General features: G+C 56.9%; 1 protein-coding gene across 28 annotated transcripts in view; it reads right to left on the bottom strand.

Moving 5' to 3' along the window:
• The window catches only part of NCOR2 (nuclear receptor corepressor 2), a 215,164-nt gene extending 193,668 nt beyond the window's left edge, over positions 1–21,496 (bottom strand). For 4 of the 28 annotated variants that reach the window (XM_032471270.1, XM_032471278.1, XM_032471268.1 and 1 more), the window contains exon 1: positions 21,054–21,485. The gene's annotated coding sequence lies outside the window, so the exon portion shown is untranslated. Of the gene's footprint in view, positions 1–14,950; positions 15,092–21,053 lie in introns of all 28 variants that reach the window. The other 24 variants (XM_032471256.1, XM_032471260.1, XM_032471258.1 and 21 more) reach the window with 17 other exon arrangements.
• Positions 21,497–22,572: the final 1,076 nt, after the last annotated feature.

Genomic DNA, 22,572 nt, shown 5'->3' with positions numbered 1-22,572 from the left:
ACCATCTGGTAAAGGCTCAAGCTGTCCTGCCCCCTTGCTTCTCTGAGCCTCAGTTTTACCATCTGTAAAATGGGGCTGATGCCTGGAGCTACTCTGTGGAGAAATACGCAGCCCAACACACAGCAGGAGCTCAGTGCAAGCTTGCCTCTGGGGTTCGCCAGCCCGCCTTCCCAGGGACCCAAGCCCAGCGGCCCAGCACCTAGGACACCCAGGTTCAGGCCCCACGCCAGGCTGTGATGAGAACACCAGAGGCACAGGCCCCCGCCCTGCCCCTGCAACAGGACCCAGTAGGAGACAGGCTACGGTGGCTACCGTCCCCCGACCCAGCTTGGAGAACAGAATCGCCGGGACACACGTGGCTCCCCAACCCAGATCCTCCACAGGCAGATCTGGAGGGGGCATACGGCATGGGCCTCCCCTGGGTGAGTCTCCCAGCTTTCAGTTCCTCGTGTCTGCACCAGATCCCTCTGCGCACACCCTGGACACACACGGCCCCCCAGGAGCCACTGCTGGATGCCAATAAACACCTCCCTCACTGCCCCCACTACACAGATGAGGAGACTGAGGCCCAAGGCAGCCAGCGAGTGGCTCCTCCTGATGTCCCACAGGAGCTCAGCAGGTGCTTAGAAGGTCAGCAGGCCGGGCAGCACTGAGTCAGAGTGAGAAACTCAGCGGAAACTGAGAACAGCCCTGGAGGCCCCACGTACTCCCCAGAGTGAGCCGCGCTGATTCACAGCCAGGCCGTGTGTTGGAAAGTTTCTGCTTCTGTGGTGGGGTGGGGGTGGGGGACGAGAGGCACAGAGCAGCCACCAGAGGCCCAGGGTCCCTCTCCCAGCCTGGTAGGTAAGCATCACTCCCTGTGCAGGAGATGTGAACTGGGCCCAGAGCCTCTGGACCACCCAGACTCGCCCACCCCTCAGCGCCCCTCAAGGGCCCATCAGCACCCAGAGGGTATGGCCGGAGGGCAGGTAGGCAGGACAGCCCCACCAGGGCACAGGCTTCTACTGCTTGCGGCTGGGCTCAGCCTGCAGGGAGGCCACAGAGCACAGCTGTGATGACCTCAGGATCTGGCCTGAGATCCGGCTTCAAGTCCTGATTCCACTGCTTTCTAGCTGTGTGACCCCAGGCATGTTGCTAAACATCTCTGAGCCAGTTCCTCTCCTGTGAAATGGAAACTCTCATTTCACAGGGCTTAGAGACTCAGTGAGAGTGTACATACCGGCTGCCCAGCACACAGTAAGAGCTCAATAGATACACATCTATTTTCAGTTCCCAAATCGGTTCTTTTTTAATTGAGGTGAAATTCATGTAACATATAATCAACCATTATGAAGTGAACAACTCAGGGGCACTGATTACCTTCACGATGCTGTGCGACCACCAACTCTACCTAGTTCCAAAGCCTTTCCATCACCCCAAAAAGAAGAAACCCCCCTACCCCCCGACCAGTCTCTCCCCAGCCCCTGGCGATCACTAGTCTGTTTCCTGCTGCTATGCATTCCCCTATTCTGGACATTTCTGAGGTTCAGCCACACAATAACACAGACCTGTGTTTCATTCCTTTTTACAGCTGGATGGTATTCCATTGTATGGATAGACAATTGGACATTTTTTAAATCAGAAAATGTGTTCTAAATAACACAGGAAGACAACCTGACAACACATATAAACACACATAGACATGAAATATTTTAAACCTTGTAAAATTATTTTTAAAAAAATAATCATATTGACTGGGGATGCGGAATCCGGCCAGTGGGAAGGGACTGTGGGAGCTCCGGAGCTGACAGCCCCTCCCTCTGGGTCTTCCCGGCTCAAACGTCAGGCCTCCCACATCTAGGCTATGCTGTGCTATGTGACCCTGGGCCAACTCCTTGCCCTCTCTGGGCCTCCACTTCCCCATCTGACGCTCTCAGAGGGACTTCCCATCTTAACACCTCCAACCGTCCCCCAGCCCTGGCGAAAGGTGAGAAACTGGGGCAGCCAGACTGTGGGAACGTGACAGGCATGACACATGTCACCAGAGGAGGCTGACGAGCTGCCCTGTGCTGGTGGCAGCAAGGACAAGCAACTCCGGGGTGCCTAGAGACCCTGCAGGGGTGGGGGCACACTCTGGGCCACATAAATGTGGACACGGCATGAACAGGGAACCGAGGCGTGCCCTCCCGCCCCTGCCCAGGGCACAACTGAGACACTGAGTCCCTGAGGCCGAGGCCGGGTGCTCGCACTTAAGACACCAGCGCCTGATCCTTCTTCACTGGGAGCTGCCCTGTGCCCCGCAGGACGGTCACAGCATCTCTGGCCGCGACCCACTACGCCTGTGGCATCTCCCCCAGGTTGGGACCAAAAAATGTCTTCAGACATCGCCAGATGAATCCTGGGGCAACATCAGCCCGCTGAACCCATCCCCACCCTTGCCCCCTAAGGGCCTCTCTTCCTGGGCAGAAAACAGCAGTCAGTGGCAGCCACGCTCCCCTGGGCCAGACCCCCCTGGTCTGGCTGGTTCCAGACAGGGTGGAACCCACATAAGGGACAAGGGCCCTGTGTCCAACACCCCTCCCCACCCTCCACCAGGTCAGGCCGGACTTAGTCTCACTGCCAAGGGACCCATCAGCCATCAACACACACTGACCAAGGCCTTATTATGTCCTGACACCGACCGTTCCAGGCACTGGGGGCCCAGCTGGGGACGAGACGGGGGCAGCTCCTGCCTCCTCGGAAGAGACCTTCTGACATGGGAAAGCTGACCACGCACAAGGCGAAGGAGTCAACTGAGAAACTCCAGAGATGAACGACCACAGACAAAAGTGGTGGGGGCTGGGATAGTGGCAGGGGGCTGCTTGACTGGGCAGCCAGAAGGACCTCCTGAGGGTGACAGCTGAGCTGAGACCTGACGGCAGCCGCCAAGCCGATCCCAGGGAACAGCATTGCTGGTAGGGGAACAGCGAGTGCAGAGGCTGAGTGCAGAGGCCGGGGGCGGGGAGGTATGTGGCTGGAGCGCAAACCAGGAGATGGTGGGTCCGTGAAGGCGGAGTGGCTCCTCGGTGCCCCGGGGGCCTCTAGGCTTATTCTCAGAGGAGGAAGGGGAAGGGAGAGTGTGAGACCAGGAGCTGAAAATTCTCATTCTTCTGGCAGCATGCCTCTGCCTGCAGCCTGAAGTACATGGCAGGGACGAGTGGGTGATTCAGGGGCCATGAGGAAGCCACCAGGGAACCAGAGCCAACAGTGGAGGTGGCGGGAAGAGAGCAGCAGGGCGCCTGGTCTGCCACCATGGTGTTTGTTATTGTTACTGATATGAAAGCAGGGAGGGTCTCCACCACAGTGGTCCCCTCCAGCCCCAGTAACAGCATATTGTTGTTTCTGTGTTAGTTGGTCCAGCCAGTGTCCCCACCCCGGAACATCTCAGAAACAGTCAGGGATGTTTTTGGCTGTCCTGTGACTGGCCCTCAGCCAGCGGGACAGCCCCAGGCCACGAAAGTCACTCTCCCCACACAATTTTCAAATAACCTGGCCGTTTAAAAAAAAAAAAAAAAACTGCCAGAACCGATCCAAACACTAGCTTTTAAAAAAAAAAATCCCTTTCATGTATTTCCAGAACCGAAACGCTTCTGATCTCACTTGCCTCGAATCGACTCTTACTCATTCTGAGTGGGAGCCAGCAGCGACTTCCTTCCACTTCCTTCACACCACAACAGGCTGGCCCACTGGTCTTTGTTTTGTTGTTGTTGTTGTTGGTTCTGGGCAGAGTCAAGACTGTGTTCAGGAGGAATTCCAGTGTCCAAAAGAAAAGAGGATTTTCCAACTCTATGCTGTAAATGTTGTCAGGGGTTGTCGGGACGCTGTGTGGCTCTGGGTAAGTGAGCTGACCTTTCTGAACCTTAGCTGTTTGGCCTGTGACACAGGGAAAGTGATGATGTGATCATCGCCAGCTCACGAGGGTGAGAGCATCAGAGGAATTAACGTGACATGTGCCGGTCACCTGCGAAAAACCAGAGGAAGCACACGGCCCTCAGTCTACAGCACGCACGCGGCTGAAGGGGCTGGAGGTGGGTGGGGCGAAAGCCCCCAGCAAAGGCCCCAGCGGGCAGGGGGTGGAGGAGAAAATCCCGCACTCCCGCCTGGGCCAGGTGGCCCCTCGCCAGCCTGGCTTTCACCTCCAGGAGATAAGCTGCCTGCTCAAGTTCACGTTCAGGATCAAATGAACCCACTTAATCGCCTTAGGGATCTCCACTGAGCTGGCTCCTCAGGGACCTGGGGAGGAGGGCAGCTGAGTCCCCTCCAGCCAAGACCCCCACCCGCGCGGCCAGACACAGAGAAGATGCTGCCGGCACCCCGCTCAGCCCCGCACCGCCCGCTGGAGTGACCCCAAGGACAGACGTGTGCATGCTGGCCTCATCTGTGCACACGCAGACAACATCTGCTCACTGTCACAAAGAACCTACTACACGCCACGTGCCCAGCCACAGTGACTCTGAATCCCCACAGCAGCCCGGAAGGTAAGTGCTACCCTGAACGCCACTCTCCAGACGGGGAAACTGAGGCCTGGAAGGGAAACAGCCAGCCCGCAGTGGTGACAGCTTCACCAGGGATCACCTGCCACTCTCCAGACAAAGCTCTCCCCATTCCATGAGGCAGGGACGGGGCTTAAGTCACCACCACATCCCCACGCCAAGCCAGAGCAGTGGGCAGAGTGTCCAGCTGTGCCCGGGGGCGGTGGGGGTGCACACGCCTGCCGCGTCCCTTCCCAGCTGTATCCTAGCACCTGGGACAGCGCCCGGCACGCAGTAGGTGGTCCGTGAGTGCATCTGAACCAGCAAAAGCTACACGCTGGACACCAGGAAAGGTCCCTCGTGGGACCCCTCTGCCGTCCTAACAGCCCTCATGTGCCACAGGCGACCACTGTGCCCCTTGGGGCGCACCGGGCAGCGTCTGCAGTCATTTCTGGTCATCACAGTGGTAGAGACCAGGGACGCGGCTAAACCGCCCACACAGCGGACACAGGCACAGGACCGCCCCCAGAGCAGAAGCACCCAGCCCAAAGGCCAGCGGGGCACAGGCTGAGGAGTCCGCTTCACTACAGTCAGCCGCGCGTGAATTGAGAACCTAGGATGTGCAAGGCTGAACAAAACCCTGCAAGGAGACGAGGTCGCAGGGCTCCCTGGGGCAAGGTTTTGTGTCCAGTGTCACACAGAGACTGCAGGGCAGAGGTGGGTCCCAGGTCCAAGCGGCTCAAAGCCCCAGCCCAGAGCCGCCAAATACCTGCCCCACTTCTGAGGATTCTGACCTACTATGTCTGACAGGGGGCAGGAGGAGGGGGCTGCGGAATCCAGGGAGCTCCCTGTTCCCTCTTCCCACGGTCACTTCCAAGTAGCAGAGGTCAGAGCTGGTCGTTTTCATCAAAACCCACACACAGCTAGACGCTGGCAGTCTCTCTCTGGTTTGGGGGTGGGGGGTGTGGTCATTTTTTTTATGTGCAGGTTTTTTTTTTTTTTTATTGAAGCCTAGTCAGTTTACAATGTGGGGTTAATTTTTAGCGTAGAGCATAATGTTTCAGTTATACGTACATATATTCCTTTTCATATTCTTTTTCATTACAGGTTATTTCAGGAGAGGAATATAGTTCCCTGTGCTGTACAGCAGGACCTTGTTGTTGATCTATTTAAGATACCTGTGCAAGCTTTTTTTGTTTCTAAGTTTTCCAACATAGAGAGAACACATTTGTTCTGCTTCTGAAAACCAAGGAAGTCTTTTTGGTAAGGCAGCTGTCAAACCACACGCCCTGCCCAAGGCCTTGGCCGTGGGGAGACTGCACACCCCAGCGCAGCCCCCTGCAGGGGCTGCCAGCATCACCTGGAAGAGCCATGAGCCGACGATGCCATTCCTGAGAACACATGGAGGAGAAAGGACCGCGCAGGGGCACCCGGAGGCACTGGGAGAAGGTCCAAACACCGCGGTCAACCCAAGAGGCATCTGGGGACTACACCAATCACGTGCCACGGAGCCCCAGGACAAGTACTATCCATACGGAAGTAAAAATTCATCACCTCCATCTAACTGCACTCCAAACAGGGCAAAATCCTCATTTTTAAAAGTAATAATAACTGTCATAGCTACACGGTTAACCTGGTGCCTAATCCTCAAATCAATCCTAGAAGATAAGTCCCACTCCAGTCCCTACTTTACATACAGGGAAACTGAGGCACGGGGCAATACCTCACAGCGGGTAAGAGCCCGTGGCAGGGGTGCGAGGATCCCTGCTCCGAACCACGGGGTCTGCCTGCCCGTCTCAACGTGGAGAGGAAATTACGAGGCTGAGTTACATAAAGCTGTCAACATTCAACCACACTGGACCTACAACACCGGCAGAGTGCAGGGCTCATTCTGACAGTGACGTGCAGAGCGGCGCGCGCACGCACACACACACACCCAGAGCCATGCACGTGCATCCTTCCAGCCTGGAGACGACACGGGGCCCCAGGCCACGCAGAGGCCCACGCAAGTGTGACAACACCTTTCAAAGAGCACACGTCCAGTTGAGAAGTGGCAGCCTCCAGGGAGGGGACTCAAGTGACCGGAGAGTCACTTGCAGGTTTTTTTTTTTTTAAATAAAAGGCAGCCACCTTGCTGCTGATGGCCCAGAGCCCAGCCTCCCAGACCACGAGTGGCTAGAACATCCGTCCCCTCTCCCCGCCCCCGGACCCCCCCACACAGCGCGCCCACAAGCAGCACATCCCTGGTCTGGGCCTGGTCCGGGCCTGGTCCCCCAGAGCCTCCTTCCTCAGGCAGGAGAAGCCCTCCCCACCGAAAGATCCAGTTTCATTTAATTGCAGGCTTCGGGTTCCTGGACACAGGCCCAGAGGCCTTCAGGGCCGAAGGCGTTGGCCATTGTCTTCCTCTTCTCAATAAAGCCGGGAAGGAAGCTGCATGTGGCATTGCCCGTCTGCTCAGAGAATGTGGAGCACCTGCCCCTTGGGGACGGGGCCGTGGCGCGGGATGTGGCTCATCACGGGTCGGGGGACGGGCTGGGGACACATTTTTTCCTCTAGCTCTTCATGGGACCCAGGTACCCTCACCAGACTTGCAGGAATTAAGAAAAAAATGAAAAAGGACACACAAACATCCCTACCTCACACCGCTCTCTCCCTGCTCCAGAGTCTCCAAGTGGTCCTCTCTCTTTCTGGATTTTTTTTTTTTTTTTTTGCACATTCATTTTCTTCTCTAGCCATAGCCCTTTACAGTTTTGCAGATCCATCTCTTCACTCCGTGTCCTTCACCCACAGCCCCAGGTCAAGACCAAGACACAGCAGTCACCTGATTCCAAGGTCGCTGGCAGCAGGGACTCACACTGTCTAAATGACCACATTGCGCCTGGCTGCTGGGTTCTCAGGGAAGATGCAGGCTCTGTTTGCGTTTCCTCTTGCTGCTGTAACAGGTCATCACAAATGTGGTGGCCTAAAACCACGCAGCTTTACTATCTCGTCGTTCAGAAGTCCAAGGTGGATCTAACAGGGCCAAAGTCAGGGTGTCAGCAGGGCTGTGTCCCTGCTGGAGGTGCTCAGGGAGAACGCCATCATTTTTTCCAGCTTCCGGAGGCTGCCTGCGTTCCTTGGCTCTGTGCCCCTTCCTCCTTCCTCAAAGCCCGCTGCACAGCATCTTCAAATCTCTCAGACTAACACTCCTGCCTCCTCCGTACAGGAACCCTAGGGATTACCCTGAGCCCACCACGATTATCCAGGGTAACTTCCCCACCTCAAGGTCAAATGCCTGGCATCCTTAATACCATCTGCAACCCAGATTCCCCTTTGCCATGTAACATACAACAGGCACAGGTTCTGGCATTGAGGGACATACACATCTTTGGAGGAGAACGCTACCCTCCTTACCACAGGCTCCAGAATTCTCTGGGCCTCCAGGGAACTGCTCTGAAGGCCCACCCTACAAACCCTGAACCCCAACAGGCAACTGTTGGGTCCACGTGACTCGGTCTCTCCACTCCTACAGAGCAAAAGTAGGCACACCCCATTCTGTCACCTGCATGGGGAATACATATCCCTGTGGTGCCCAGTCTGGCCTCTGATGAGGTTGTGGGTCGGGCAGAGACTTCCCTCTCTATGATGACAACAAAGAATTCATCAATCAATTTTCTTAGGCAACTTTTTTTTTATAGCAGTATCTATAGAAGGGAAGCCACCCTGTTGAAACCTTCTTCACGTCCCTGCCTTCTAGGTCACGAACGCCACGGGCACCCACAAAGCACATAACCTCTGGGGGAAGCGGAAGGCCTTGCAAAGTACAACAGACCTGCAGCACGACACTCATGTTTGGAAAACCGACAAAAGGACCAAGCCCTCACTCCATAGTGGGTGTCAGCCAGAAACAGGGGTGGGTGGCGAGCAGGGACCCGGGCAAGCAGAGGCCACCCAGTCCGCCCAGCAGCACAGCCACTCGGGATGTCCATGGTGTGGGTCAGTACCCTCCCCCTGGGGCTGCTGCTGACCACAGCTCACTGACCACTGGCTGTGCAGACAGGGATGAAGCGAACCCTGCCCCGTGACAACATAATGACATTAACAATTAACTATCACAACACAAAAGATGACAGAGGGCACAATGAAAGGCTCTCCTTAATTCAAAACCTTTGTGTCTCTTTCCTGCCAGGAAATCTAGGAGGAGGATGCCAAGGCCCAGAGAGGTCGTACAAAAATCACACGGCAACCCAGCAGTCGAGATGGGGCTCAGATGCCCAGTGCCTACCCCATGGCCCACCTCCCAGTCCAGGACCTTCCAGGCAGGTCCACCTCATCCTCCCCTAAACCCCTTTCACCCTGCATCTAGAAAGGGCCCATCTCCCCTCCCCAGGCTCCCGCGATGCCACCTCCCACTTACCTCCCCTCCAAGGAAAAAGCCACCCGCAGCCTCTCAATGTCAAACCACCCACCGAGCCCTCCACACTTCCCTGGCTGCCATCCAAACACCATGGAGATGCTCTTTACAGCACAGGGAACTCAGAGGCATCCCGGACACACGGCCAGGGGCTCAGAGGCACAGAGAGGGCAGTGAGGGCCTGAAGGTCACACAGCAAACCTGCAGAGCAACGCAGGTACACACGCTTCCGCCTCAGCATTCCCCCCAGGAGAAGCACGGTTCCAGGAGGCACTGCAGCAAGGGGCAGCAGCCGGGGCCTAGGTGCCAGGAGATGCAGCTTCCTGCCAGCCGCTGCGGCTGCTATTTATAGTCCAGACAGCGGGGTCAGCTTCCTGCATGACAGAGCCCAGGAGCCTGCAAGGAGCCTGGGAGGGCGACCCCAAGGGGGCCTGGCCGGGCCGGGGCAGAAGGGTGGGCCAAGACGCCCAGGGCTGGGCACGTGCTAGACCCAGGCCACCGCCCCGCTCCCGCCCCGAGTCCACAGTCCAGGGGAAAGGGAGCCATGAGAAAGGCCAAGCCCTGCATGTGACAGCCGCCTGCCAAGGAAGGTGTTTCCAAGCCGAGTGCACTGAATCAATGACATCACCGCCCTGTGCCTTGGTTTCCCCATCATTAAATAGGGAAGTGAACAGTTCTAGCCGCAATCATTACTCTGGTCACTGTGAGCCTCTGGTTACTGCGAGGCTTAAATGAGCTAACATAAAACTCCACACAGTGAGCTCACCCCCGCCGGCCCTGCCCAGAGACCACACAAGGAAGGTGGGGAGGGGGCTGGCATGCACGCAACCTGTCCCCGCCAGGTCACCACCACAGAGGCCACCGCAGGTGCCCTGATCCACCCCACTCCCCTAGGAGGCGGGGAAGACAGTTACCCTCATTTGACAGATGCAGAAACTGAGGCACAGAGAAAAAGAAGGACCCAGCCCAAGGAAAGGAGAAGGGGTCCTCCCACCCCTGGGTTTCTCGGAGTTGCCCGGGGTCTCATCTCTCACCAAGCAGCAGACAGGCCTCTCAGGCCCTGGGAATACCAGCCCCCGCATCCCAGCACCCACACAGCTCCCTTCCTGGGTGTCTCAGGCCCTAAGAGCAGCCAGAGGCCGCCCGCCCAAGGGAACGAAGGCTTAAAGTCCCCCAGGCACCTGGAGTCATCCAGCTGTGACGTCTCAGCCTTTCTCCAAAAAATGGCAAAAATGACATCCACAGAGCAAACTAAATACACCACCACCACCAAGCGCCGACCGGACTGAAGACCTTCTCCGGGCTCCCAGTGTCAGGCAGTGTCAGGCAGCAAGCTCCTTCACACATGACTGCGCTTAACCCTCATGACAGCCCCAAGAGACACGTGATCTGATTGTGCCCATTTCACAGGTGGGGAAACTGAGGCCCGAAACCTGACGTAGCCAGGACCTTGTTATCCCAAACCCCGGCCACTCCAGAGCTCTGGAACCAGCTCTGTTCTGCAGAGATCTGTCATGACCACCCGCAGGAGTGACAGAAGGGAATGGCTGAAGGCCCGGCAACCTGGAGGGTCTGTGGGGAGTAGAAGGGGAGCCACAGGCAAGGGCAAAGGTATCAGACACAGCGACAGACAGCTTGGAATCCCAAGTCATCTCTGCACTGGGATGCCAGGTTAGGCCATGACCAGGCAGAATCTAACATTCAACACATTTACTGGGCACCTACTGTGTGCCCAGAGCTGCTTCTAGAACCAGGATACGAAAGGAAATGGGAACCAAAGTCTCTGCCCTTCTGGAACACGCATTCTAGCAGGGGTGACAGACAGCAGCAAGATAAATGGATAAAACCATAGTTCATCAGAAGGCGATCCGTGCTAAGAAACAACTAAAGGAGGGAAGGAGAGGGTTTGGGAAGAGAGGGTGCAATTTTAAGTAAGATGATCAGAAAAGGACCCACAGATAAGGTGACATCCGAACAAAGATGGCAAAGAAACGACGCAAGCCACACAGACACCTGGGGGAGAGCGCTGCAGGCAGAGCGAGTGCGAAGGCCCTGAGGCAGGAGTGCGTGCGGTGCCTTTCAGCAAGGGGGCCGGTGTGGCTGGGACAGAGTGAGCAACGGGCGTAGACCGGGAAGGGAAGGGGGTGGGGGGCACAGGCCACGCGGGGCCTCGCAGGCAAGGTAAGGCGCCGGCTTTTGTGCCGACTGACACTGGAGGGCTGAGCCCAGGGGGGGACGGGATGGGAAGAAAACCCTCTGGCTGCCGAGTGGGGAGCGGACCCTCGGGGTGAGAGGTGCGGAGGCTGCTGCGACCCTCCGAGCAAGCGACGGTGGGAGCCGTTACTAGTTTCCTGGAGCTGCTGTAACAAACGACCACAAACCGGGGGGCTTAAAACAGCACAGATTTATTCTCCCACAGATCTGAAGGTCAGACCCCTGAAATCAAGGTGTCGGCTGGGCTGGTTCCTTCTGGAGGCTCCAAGGGAGTCTGTTCCACAGATCTAGCCAGCAGTCCTCGGGGTTCCTCGGCTTGTAGACGCATGACTCCAATCTCTGCCTCCATCTTCAAGTGGCCTCCTCCTCTTCTTATAAGGACACTCGTCCTATTGGATTTAAGGCCACCCTACTTCAGCATGACCTCATCTTAACTAATGACATCTGCAACGACCCTATTTCCAAATAAGGTCTCCTTCTGGGGTTCTGGGAAGAACATGAATTGGGGAGGGGGTGCACTGCTCCACCCCAGTACAGTGGCCTAGATGGAGTGCAGGGAGCAAAGGAGAGGAAAGTAAAAATGGTTAAAAACACCTAGGAGGGTGGGAGACGGCACTGCTGGGGGGGTGGGGGGGCCACAGGTAAAGGTGGGCACCTCCCAACCTCTTCCCCTGCTTTAACTGGTCACGGGAGTTACCCCGAGTCACCCACACATAATGCCCACCAGAACCCTACCCTGCAAACCCAGCCCAAGCCCCCGCGACCATGGGGGGGCCCCTGACTCCACCTGGGCTTTGCAGCACCCCTCCAGGGCCCCGGCTCCACGCCTGGCCCCGTGCGTGGCCTGGCAGACAAGCCCAGCTGAGCCCCGGGGCAGCGCGTCCCCGGCCCCCCACCTCGGCCCAGCAGGCCTGCCTCGTTAGCCTAACGAGCAGGGCCCCGGTGCCAGGCGGTTGCCATGGCCACGGAGACAGCACCGCAGCACTGGGCGATGCTCCCGGAGGGTCTGCGGCGGGCACCGGGGTTCAGCGTGAGGACAAGCAGGGCCCCCGAGACACCCCCTCCACACGAGGCCTGGCCTCGGGAACTTCTGACTGCCGGCGTCTCCAGAGAGACCCCCTGGGCCGCAAAGAAATTTTCCTGCACTCCCCCCACGCACCCCTCAAGGCCTACCTGGCCCAAAGTCTCCCCATCCCGCTCCCCAAACTGAGCACACAGTTGTCGCACGGGTGGCCGGCCAAGGGGAGGTCAGAGGTTGGCGAGCGCCTGAGCAGACAGGCCTCCAAGAAGGTGAGAAGGGTCTGGGTTTCGTGCAAGGAGTGCCAGGAAGCCTTGCAGGCTCACGGGGCTCTGAGTAAGGTCCGGTCACTTACCCACTCTGGCCCCACCCAGCAGCTGCACGCAGGGAAGGGACTGCGGGGGCAGGACGGACACTGGGAGACCAGGGAGGAGGCTACTGCAGGCACTGGGGGGGAAGGGGCACCTGGCCTGGCCCCACACTCACGGAGGAAGCTCAGGCTGGCGGTCTGGGGATGAGGGGGACTTGTGGGTCTGCTTCGGGACAGGTCAGGGCTGAGGCCCCTTTGGGACATCCCATGAGCAATGGGAAAGAGGCTGCTGGATCCACCTGCGGGGCCTGGGGGTGGGCTCCACGGGTCTAGAGCCATGGACAGAGAGGAGAGGGGCTAGGACACGGCTTGTGGGACTGGCTCACACCTCAAATGGCCCCACTATCCCCTCCAAGGCCGTATGTCATTCATCAACCCATTTCACTGGTGGGTAAACTGAGGTGCTTTTGCACAGAGGCTCCATTACTAGTCCTAGGTTGCACTGCACAGTCAGCAAGAGGCAGAGACCAGACTCTGTCCCGTGGCTCATTCAAACTGTCCACAAGCCCTAAAACACAAACACACGTCACGGAAAACCAAACCAACCCCAGGAGACGGGAGGCAGAGCCTGAGCCACCGGCCCCTGGGAAGCACCCCCACGCATGCACGCCAGTTCTCATCTGATTCCACCCGTGGTTTACTTTCTTTCCCACTTCCTCTCCAACTCACAGAAATACCCCGAGGTCAGCAGAAGGAAGCAGAAACATCTGATCGTATCAGCAGAGCACAAGGGTTGGAGAGTGGACACACCCGCAGCACTGCCACAAAGATTCCAAGAGCCCTGGGCCCCGGATACTGGACAGACGGAAGGGACATTCCACCCAGGAGTGGTAAGCTTGTCACCTACCCAGAGCCTTCCCTCAGGCCAAGTGGCTCACAAGGGCCCCCGGCCTCCAGAAGCGATCTTTCACCTTCCAAGTCACTCCCTGTCATCTTCCCAAGTTCTACTCAAGAGGGATAACCAAAGACCCCAGTTCTTGCCCAGGGTCTGCGTCCATGGGGCCAGGCCTTGCTTTCCTCCTGGAATCACCTGTCAGGAGACTACCCCCCCAACACCCCACAGGTGCTCAGGGGAAACAAAGGCAAAAGATCTTGCAAGTGTTTTCCTTTTCTTTACTCCTGCCTACCTCTCAAGAACTGAGACAACTTTCAGGAATGCCTATGATAAGATAAAAATCAGAGAAAGGTCAAGACAAAACAGAAAAATCAGGGGCAAAACATAGACCAGAATAGATTACTGAAGGCAGGCTGCAAATCTGGCTCTGAGCTTCCTAACAGCCAAAGCAAAGAGGGAAACAAGATGGCTTCTAAGTGACTTTGCAAAAATTGTGAAAACGAGGTAGCATCACACAGAAGGTGCTACAACAACTCTGTGGCCCTGTACAGAAAGGATTATAGCCTTGAGTATCATCTAAGAGACAAAAAGAAATCATGCCAAAAGCCAGCCCGACTACCTGCTGCCTCAACCATGCTCACTTTCCTACTGCACACTACAGTAGCACCATGTAACTCAGCAAGGACAGTGAGCCAGGCCAGAAGGAGGGGTATTAAGGCCTGCTCAGTGTGACCCTCAAACTCAGTCCTCTCAGCTCCCAGCTTCCTCAGTAGTGAACACTTCGGAACCTTATGCTGAAGTTAAAAAGAATAAAGTAGCTCTATTACAGTGGTTGGCAAATGTTTTCTGTAAAGGGCAGGAAAATCAATATTTTAGGCTTTGTAGGCCTCTGGCCTCTGTCACAACTCCCCAACTCTGCAGCTGTAGGCTGAAAACAGCCCCAGACAATGCATGAATGAACGCTCACGGCTGTACCCCCGTAAACCTTCATTCATGGACACTGACATCTGAGTCTCACCGAAGTTCACGTGTCACAAAATACTCTTTTTATTTTTTTCAACCATCAAAAAGTGTAAAAACCACTCTCAGCTTGCGTACCGTATCAAAACAGGAGGTGGGCCTTCGTTTGCTCACCCCTGGCCTCTTGGTTCCAGAATAAACTCCAAGATACATCATAATTTAAAGGAGGAAAGTAAGACGTGAATGTGATGTGATACTATTTGCGTTTATAGTTTTTAAAGGGAACACACACGTCCAAGTCCCTGAGGCGGGCATGGGGCCAGATTATCTCGGAGAGGAAACTTTACCCGTGTGTCTCCGCCTCAGGGGACGGAAACGGGAGGGCAGGAATGGTAAGGAGACTTCCCTCGACACCTCTGGGCTCTGCTTTCATTTTTCAACAGACCATGCTTCTTCTTTTATTAAGATAAGTTTTTATAAAGCCCGTTGGAAGGCATCGCTTTTTGCTTTTCTGTATTTTTTTCAAATGACAAATAAAAAGCAATGTTATCCCCCCTCAAAAGTTAATCTAGTTGTTATCTGTATGGAAAGATGCCCATAATGTGTTCATTCATAGCAGAAAAATATGGACCGTGGCGGCCCCTACGGGAAGCGGGCCTTCCCCACGTACCTGCACATGTGGAAACAGACACCTGCAGAGAGGCCGGACCATCGCCCCTGCGAACCCGGGATCCCTCGGAGCCGGAGTCCGAGGTCCAGGTCCCGGAGCTCAGCCCTCAGTGGGAGAGATGATGTGCTGGAGAAATGACAGCTGGGGAAGAAAGTAGGGGACACTGAGCCAGCACCCCAGTCTCAGGGACAGTGGCCTGGTAGGACCAGAAAGGGTGAGAGCGCTCAGCCAGTGGCCTGAATACTGGCGTTGGGCCCTGGGTCCACAGACAAGGCAAGGCACTAAGGCCAAGCTGCCCAAGAGGCGCTGTGCCCACCAGCAGGGAATGTATTAAATGTATTAAAATTAAGTAGCAAATAACACTCTGATCCCAATGTGCTCAATGCCACACATGGAGAATGGCGAAGGTGTTGGACAGACAGGAAAGATCTAGAACATTCACACGCTATCACAGAAAGGTCTCCGGGACGAACTTCCCAGAGGCTGAGGGACGGGAGGGGATGGGGAAATTAGGAAGGTGGCCAAGAGGAGGCAGGCGGAGGGCGGAGGAGCCTGGCCAGCACAGGGGAGAGCGCCCAAGCTTAGTGAGAAACAGGACCGCAGGAAGAGGGGTGACCCTCCTAGGTGACAGGGCTACACTGGCACCGGGCAGAGAAAAAGCAGAAAAGCAGACGCTAAGATGCCCTGCTCTCATACACAGAATCTTGTTGCATCATCCAGCCCTGTGCCTTCTGATTAGGACAGCCATCAGGCACAGCCGCATGTGGCTGTTTAAATTTAAGTTAATTAAAATGAAATCAAATTACCAGTTCAGTCACACTAGCCACATTTCAAGTGCTCAGTGGCCACATGCACCTAGTGGCTACGATTCGGGACAGCAAAGCTTCCAGAACATTTATTTGCCACCATCGCTGTAAGTGATTGGACAGTGCAGCTAAGCATGGTCCTCTGAGTGGGGCGTTATTCTCCACCCACCCACTCCCCACCTAAAGATAAAGAAACTGAGGCCAGAAGGTCAGAGGCTTCGCTCAAGTTTTTAACTGAAGGAAGCAGGATTGGAACTCAAGCCTGACTTCAGAGAAGCCTTTTCTAGAACCAGCCCCACCTCCCCGACCCCAGGTGAAGGGGACGCTCAGCCCTCCCCCCCAGCGGGGCCCCCTGCACCCTCCCCACCAGTCCTCCCCACACTGTCCAGGGTGTCCAAGTCCTCCCAAGTTCGGCTCCCAACAGGCACTGGGGCATTAAAGGCAGAATGAAAAACCTCAGCCTTCACGGGCAGGGGGAAGAGCTGGGCACATCTGAGAATCACCAACCAACCCGACAGGAGAGGAGCCTCCTGTCTCTAGAGGGCAACAAGCCCAGGCCTGGGGCTCAGGTAAAGAGACTATTCCGTTAGAGGATCCTTCCCAGCAGCTCCTAGAGGGAGGAATGGGTTGGACTATAAATTCTTCCCCCTTCAACTGGGGATGGGGTGGGTAGGGGGAAACCCAAAATAACAGCAGTTCCTGTGACATATTGTGACATCCATCCGGTCCTCATAACAATAAAATCAGAAGTATCATTATCTCCATCATTATCCCCTCTTAGAGATGAACAAACTGAGGCTCAGAGAAGTTAAGTAACCAGCCCAGCGTCACACAGCTTGAAAACTGCAGAGCTGAACATCAAACCCAATGCTTTCGCTTTCTGCCCTTTAATCCTCTCCTCCATCCCACCACTCCAGTAAGAAACGTGCCCATTTTACAGACCAGGGCACCCAAACTCTGAGAGGGGCAGGGACCGGCCCCTGGGTGCTCTGCTTGCACATGGCTAAGGGGGGATTCACCAGAACTCACAATGATCAGTGGTGCGAATCTCAGACAAAACACTCCCAGACTGTGCTCTACTGTTGGTTTAGGATGATTCTTTATGGATCTATGAACCGAAAGATCCTTCCCTCAGGGCTAGCCTGAACCCAGCTGGGCGTGGCAGTGTGGTAGTGCCAGGACAGAAAAGCCTCACTTTGGTCTAAAGGAGAGATAAGAATGATGATGATTTCAGTCAGCATAAGCAAAAGGCACACCATCACACGACCCTGGGCTGGCCTGGCACCTCTGACCTGCGCCCTTCTCTATAAACCGGGAAAAAGCTGTCACCTGCCCCAGGACCTCTCAAGGTCTCCAGCTACAAGGGCTGCCTGCCAGCGTTCATTCGGGCACTCATCTGATGCAGCTCTCTGGAGTCCTTATACGCCATGCTAAATCATTCAAAACCATGTTTTCATTTCAAAATAAACACAGCCCTGTCGCCAGAGCGAATGCCAAATTTGCATGACTGTTTAAGATAAAATGAGACTTCAAAGAAACTTCCGGCCTGCCTGCCGCTGGCAGTCCCTCTCCCCAAATCCTGGGGAAAACAAGTTCTCAGTCTCCTGCCCCCTGGGGCAAAGATCTGTAGGTGCTGCTCAAATAAGAAACATAATTTCTTTACTGCCATCCTCTGAGACAGCTCCGCAGAGCAGGTCTGCAGGCTTTCCCTGCTTGTTGCACCAACGTGATATTGAGCAATCCCAGGTCGTAATTCTCAGTTCCACATGCAAACTGTGCAACCTTGAACAAGTCACTTAAGCTCTCTGTGCTTCAACTTCACCATCTATAAAATGGGATAATAATAGCCCTGACCTCACAGGGAGGTAATGTAAAGTAAAGGGGGGGGGTAATAGCTTAAGTGGTAGAGCGCATGCTTAGCATGCACGAGGTCTTGGGTTTTATTCCCAGTACCTCCACTTAAAAGAAAAAAATTTTAAATAAATAAACCTAATTACCTCCCCCACCCCCAAGAAAAAGCTATAAAAAGAAAAAAGAGTAAACAGATAGATTCTTGATAAGGGCAGATCCCAGCACAGAGAAAGTGCGTTATAGGTGTTGCTTGTTATTATGATTGCATTATATATAGGAATTTCCAGCTCTGAGACCAAAAGTTCACTTGACAGGTTGTAAAGCCCCTTTCCGGCCTCCAAGGATCCTGGAAAGATGCCAGCTGACCTTTCTTAAGCATCCCTCCCCTGGGGGCTCCCCCATGCCCATCCATGGGACAAACCTTTTAAGATGACACTCCTGGCCTAATCCTGGGCAGCCTGGCCCTCCCAAGGCAGCAGCCCAGACTCAGGTCCCCTCCTGGCCCCCTTCCCTGGGCGCCTGGGGCGGGAATCTGCAGCTCCTGTGAGCTGTCCCTCTTGCAGGGAGCCCAGTCTCAGAGGTATCCCCTAGAGAGGCTGATGCTGGCATTAGAGATGAAGAGGAAACAGAGGGGGAGGGAAAACACACACAAATAAAAGCTCTCAACCCCCTATTGTCAGAGGCAGCATTTGATGTGGGGGAGGTAATTCAGAGAGCAGTTGGAAGGAAGAGGTGAGAGCCTGGCTCCCCTGCCTGGTGCACCTCTGCTTCTTACAGAAGGGCTGGTTATGCAGACATGCTACCGCCCCCCGCCAAAAAAAATCTCAAGAGTGAACCAACTTCTCCACCCACAGGCCTCAGGTGGGGGGGGGGGAGACACAGAACGAGCTACGCCCCCACGTCGCAGTCAGGGGGGATCCGGGCCAGGCAGCCTCCACATCCAGCCTGAATGGCAAGACGCTGGGGGTCCGGGCTCCTGGGGCCTCTTTCCACCACCGGCCAGCGGGTGAGTGTCAGCGCGGCCAACCCCCCACCTCCGCGCCCGGAGAACAATCAAGCCTTCCCAGCTCCGGCCTTTCATGCAGCTAAATTCGTGTTTGCAGAGCCCTCAGAAATCTTTAGGAGGTGGTATGAGTATTATTAATTGGGAAAAAAGAATGGATTATGCCAAATAAATCCTTCCCACGTAGCCAAACCCTCGCCGAGGGAGGGAGGGAGAGGGCTGCGCGCAGCCCCACGAGGGGTCTCCATCTCTCACCGGGACCTGACAGCCACATTACCATTTACATGGATTTATCAATAGTATTGATCCCAGAGCAAGCGTAAATAGCTCAGTGGGAAGAGGCCGGGGCTGGGACCCGCTGGGCTCCCGCCCCCACGTCTGGGCACCGCAGACTCCCTGGGCACCCGGCGGCGGCGGCGGTAAATTTCCAAGCAGGGCCAAGGCAAGCCGGCGCGGGGAAGCCAGACAGCGCCCGGGATGTCCTCGCAGCCGCGGTCACTGCCGCGGATTCTCCGCTCACCGCCAGCCCCGGGCCCAGGGCGCACCCTGCAGCCGGCCTCCGTCTGGGCATCTGTTCAATGGGCGGAAGGCACGACCTGCCCTTCTCCATCCTCAGCGAGAAAAGCAAAGAGGAGTGAAAAGTAGGCCCCCTCCCTTCACCAGATCCCCAGGCAAAAGGCAAGACAGCCCTTTCTCACAAGATTTCCAGGCCATTGGATTAAAGGCCAAGTTTTAGAACCCAGGAATAAGAATAATAACAACAGTAACAGTGGTTATAGTAACACCTACACCAACACCTTCTAAGTATTACCACCCTCAGTTCTCATAACAATCCTCTGAACTCGGCACTATTATTATCCCACTTTGCGGATGAGAAGTCTGAGGCACAGAAAGGTTAAGCAATTTGTCCAGGGTCACACTGCCAGTAAAGTGGCAAAAGTACGATTCCAACCCAAGGAGTTGAGTTGCAGGGTCGGCTGTGAAGGGCTCAGCTATCCCAGCTCACATCTCTTCCTTTCTCAGATGGCTCCCCCCCCCACCCCCAATCAAAATAAAAGGCCACCCACGACGACGTGCACAACAATGCCCTGGGACGCCCGCCCAGCTCACTCCCGCCCGAGAGCCCCTTCTATCAAAGCAGCCGCGGAGACCTAGATCTGGTTTAAAAAGGGCAAAGTCAAGGCCACCGATAACACAACCCAGTGTGCCTAGAACTCCCCCATCCAGCGCACAGGGATCCTCTCCCCTTCCCTCCTCCCAGACTCCCTCACACATCCTTCCTCCAAATCTGCAAAAGGGAAAAAAAAAAAAATCATAATAAAACCAGTTCTCACCAACAGGGGGGGAGGAGGAGGGGGAGGAAGGGAGGAGGCTGAGCCGACAGAACAGATCCGCCTCCGCTGCCTGCACCAGACCCTCGGAGAGCCGGAGCGCGCGACAGGCGGCGGGAGGGCACTCGCTTCCAAAAAAATAAACCTACAATGTAAAAATAACGCCGGGCGCCCCACGCTAATTGGGCCCGGGCGACAGCAGCTCGCAGGTACAGCGTGTCTCTCCCGCTCGCCTAGCCCTCTCTCCCTCGGGCTTTTTCCTGCAAGCGTCCGGGGTGAGGAAGGCGCGCCCCACGGGTCCCCCCCACTCCCCGCAAGTCTCTAGGGGGCCCTCCCAGCCCTAGGGCCTTAGGCCTCCTGGTCCAGCCCAAGTGGGATCAGCTCTTAATTCCAACTTCCCAAACTAGTGGCATCCCAAGTATCCGCACAGCCCGGGGGAGGGACCAAGAGGCGGCCCAATGAGGCGTCACCAGACGCGGGAGGCAGGCCCAGACACCAGGAACACCGGCCCGCGGGGGAGGGGGAAGCAAGGGACGCCTCTCCCCCAGGACCCCCACCCAGTGCCCTCTGGGCCCTCGCCCAGGAGCGGCCGCCGCTGGCACCCACCCCTAGCTGGCAGGAACCCCCCCAATGCGCCTTCCACAGCAGCCAGGCCAGGGAGCCGAGGGTGCTGTCTCCAGGGGCTCCCCAAACCCGCGCTGCCCGCTGGAAAATAAGGCGCAGTGTCTCCCCCTAAGTCTGGGGCTGCTAGAGGAGGAGGCAGGCGCATGGCGGCCATCCCCCCAGGTCTGTGGCACATGCGGGGGGGTGGCTGCCCTGCGCATTTCCAGTGCTCCCCCCCGCCCGCCCACCCCCCACGCCACTTCCCTCCTTCCCGCCCCCTCGCTGGGGAGCTGGAGTTCCCCTAAGTTCCCCGGCGCCCCCACGCACGCGGGCCGCAGTGTCGATGGGGCGCCTCGCTCCTCAGCAGGCCACCCCACGAGAGCGCCAACTCGGGAGTGCAGGGGCCCCGCCAACTCCGCCGCGTGCGCCGCCCGATCTTCCCCTATTCCCCCGGAAGCGCGCCCGCGCCTTACCATGGCCCTCCGCGGGGACCCCCGGCCCCAACTCACCTCACAGAGGTGGCGGCGGCGGCTCCCGGGCTCGGGGCGCGCTCGGGCCGCCCGGGTGCTCAGGCAAGTGGCGGTGCCGATCGGGCTGGGGGCGCGCAGCAGGCCCGGCCTCCAGCCGGGGCGCGATCCTCCCGCCGCCGCCTTCTAGGGCGCCAGCCCCGGGCCCCCGGCCCGCAACTTGGCGCGCATCGCGGGGCGCAGGGCGCGGGCGCACGGCTCGGGCGGGGCGCGGGCGGACGCAGGGCTCCGGTGCGGCCCAGCCTGCCCGCGGCTCCGCTCCCCGGCGGCGGCGGCGGCGGCGGTGGCGGTGGCGGCAGCGGCGGGAGGGGGAGGAGGGGGCGGGGCGGGAGCCCGGGAGGCGGCGGCTCAGCCTCCCCGCTTCTGGCTCCCCGCCCGCACCGACGCGCCCCGGCCCGGCCCCCTCGGGCTCCTTAAAGGGCCCGCGTCGCCTCCCCTGGGTCTGCGCGCACTCCCTCGCGCGTGCACACGCTGCCACACCGACACACTCACACTGGGGCGCGTCGCCGAGTTTCTTTTTAGCATCTCCCCGAAGGAGGAAGGATGAGGAAAGCACCTCCCCATCCCGCCCCCTCCTCCTCCTCCTGCGGGCCAAGAGCCCTCCTCCTCCCCAGCCCCAGATACTTCACTGGAATCGCGTTTCAGCTATTAAATTATAACTCAGGAGTGGCCAGTGGATGGGGAGGGGGTGTAAGGGGAGGGCCACACACAGGGCCTTTAAGGGACGCACACAGATGCGAAGGGACACACACGGTGTAGCTCACTCTGGGAGATGTGGCACACTCGGGAGCAGAACTCTTACCAGTGGACATTCACACACCGGGCCTCCGCAGAAAGGAGAGCTAGCCCAGGAGAACATGCGGGGAAACTCGCAACCTCCCGCAGACTGAGAGTAGCCTGGGACATAGACTCCTAAGACATAAGGTCACCCACAGATAAACAAACGCTGGGACACAGGCAGGAGTTCACACACGCAGGCACACACACAAGAACGTCAGTTTCAAGAGGGCGAGGATTTCTGACTATTCACTCACTGCCCTTTCACAGCAAGGACTCCACGTGTTGTTGCATGAATTCTCATGAGGGGAAACAAATGCACAGGCTCCATGCTGCAAGCCTGTAGCCAGGCACACACTGCACAAGCAGGCAGGGTCACAGACAAGCACACGTGTGGACACTTGCCCGCGCACACGCAGGAGCTTCCAGCTCGGACAGGAACCCCGCCAGCCGCCCTTGACAACTGCGTGTCCTTATTTACCCTTGCCCCTCCCAAGTTGCCCTCTCAACCCCGGGGAGATCTTTTCAAACAGCAGAGGGCACTGGGAACCCCAGACTGGGACCCTCCCTCCCTCCTCCTCTTTCCCCTAAGATGTAGGAGAGTTTGAATTTTTTTTTTTCAGTTCAACTTTCCTTTTTTGGAGCGACGTCTCAGCAGATTCAGTTCTGCCATCTGCCAACATCTGAGAACCCCCAGGGGGAGTGGGGAATGGCTGCGGTGGGG

This window comes from Camelus ferus, chromosome 32, assembly GCF_009834535.1.
Source record: "Camelus ferus isolate YT-003-E chromosome 32, BCGSAC_Cfer_1.0, whole genome shotgun sequence".
Taxonomy (NCBI): Eukaryota; Metazoa; Chordata; class Mammalia; order Artiodactyla; family Camelidae; genus Camelus; species Camelus ferus.
The sequence above is the reverse complement of the archived record's forward strand: the minus strand, read 5'-3'. Positions and strand labels throughout refer to the sequence as shown.